Source organism: Bison bison, unplaced genomic scaffold, assembly GCF_000754665.1.
Source record: "Bison bison bison isolate TAMUID 2011002044 unplaced genomic scaffold, Bison_UMD1.0 scf7180017848486, whole genome shotgun sequence".
Taxonomy (NCBI): Eukaryota; Metazoa; Chordata; class Mammalia; order Artiodactyla; family Bovidae; genus Bison; species Bison bison.
Genome location: NW_011479059.1, coordinates 25254 through 26452, shown reverse-complemented (window position 1 = coordinate 26452; position 1199 = coordinate 25254). Strand labels below are relative to the sequence as shown.

Genomic DNA, 1199 nt, shown 5'->3' with positions numbered 1-1199 from the left:
AGCTCTTTTAAACAGCCAGCCAGCTTATAGGCAACAAGAGATGGTTTCCATTGAGCAAGGCCCTGTGGAATGGGAATGTGGTCATCAGTGACCTCTGTCTTACCAGGGGCTGAAGTAGGAAGTTGCTGTTCTTCATTTTTGCTTTAGCCATGTTGTAATTCCAAGAATAAAAATATTTTTGCCCTTTCCACAGTTGTTTCCTTAAAAAAATTTGAACCTCCAGGCTTTTTCCCCAGATGAGGATACTTTGCTTTTAATTTTGCCTCTTCAGCTCTCCCTGGACTGGTCACTTTATCTTCCATTTCCTTTTGCTCCTCTGTGGAGTTTGCCTCAGGGCCTTCTGCAGGCATACTTCTTGCTACCCCATACCCCACTTCTCTGGCTTTGCGATGCCCTGAGATTCTAATATGTTTGACCCAAATACCTTCCTTTGCTTGAACACATCATAAAATGATAAGTCTTTTTAAAAAACTGAAGTATAGTTGATTTACAATTGTGTCAATTACTGCTGTACAGCAAAGTGATTCAGTTATACATACATACATATATAATTCTTTTTAAAGAATATTTTAAAAGAAGAGTGTATATGTCTTTTCAAGTTCTTTACACAGGAAAGATAACATACTATTTTGCATACTTTATTTTTACTTGCACACTTTTTTTTTTTACTTAACATTATATCGTGGAAATCACTCCATGTCAGTTCATAGAGTTCTTCTTGTTCTTTTTTTGCATCTGCCTAGTGTCCCCCTGTGCAATGTATTGTACTTTATTCAGGTAGTCTCCTGCATGAGCATTTAGTTTGTTTCCAGTATTTTGAAATTACACTGTAACAAATAACCTTTGCATATATATTTTAATATTATTTTAGGTCTATTTTCAGGGTAAATTCCTAGGAATAGGATTACTTTGTTAGACAATGCATATGTCTTAATTTTGTTAGATATGAATAGTTCCAAATCTCCATCCAAAAGGACTGTACTACTTTGCATTCCCACCAATACTATATGAGAGTCACTGTGTCCTTATAGCCTTGCTAATAGAATGTATTGATATACTTTACATTTTTACTATCAGATGGAAATTTTAATCCATCTATAGACTTTTATTTGTTTACAAGAGACCTGCCAAAATAAAATAAAAATAAGTAGAAGATACTAGGAAAATGCTAAGAAAATAAAGCACGTGTATCAATATTA

General features: G+C 34.3%; 1 pseudogene; it reads right to left on the bottom strand.

Annotated features, from left to right (window-relative positions):
• Positions 1 to 13: 13 nt before the first annotated feature.
• On the bottom strand, positions 14 to 352 carry LOC104992476 (annotated as a pseudogene).
• Positions 353 to 1199: the final 847 nt, after the last annotated feature.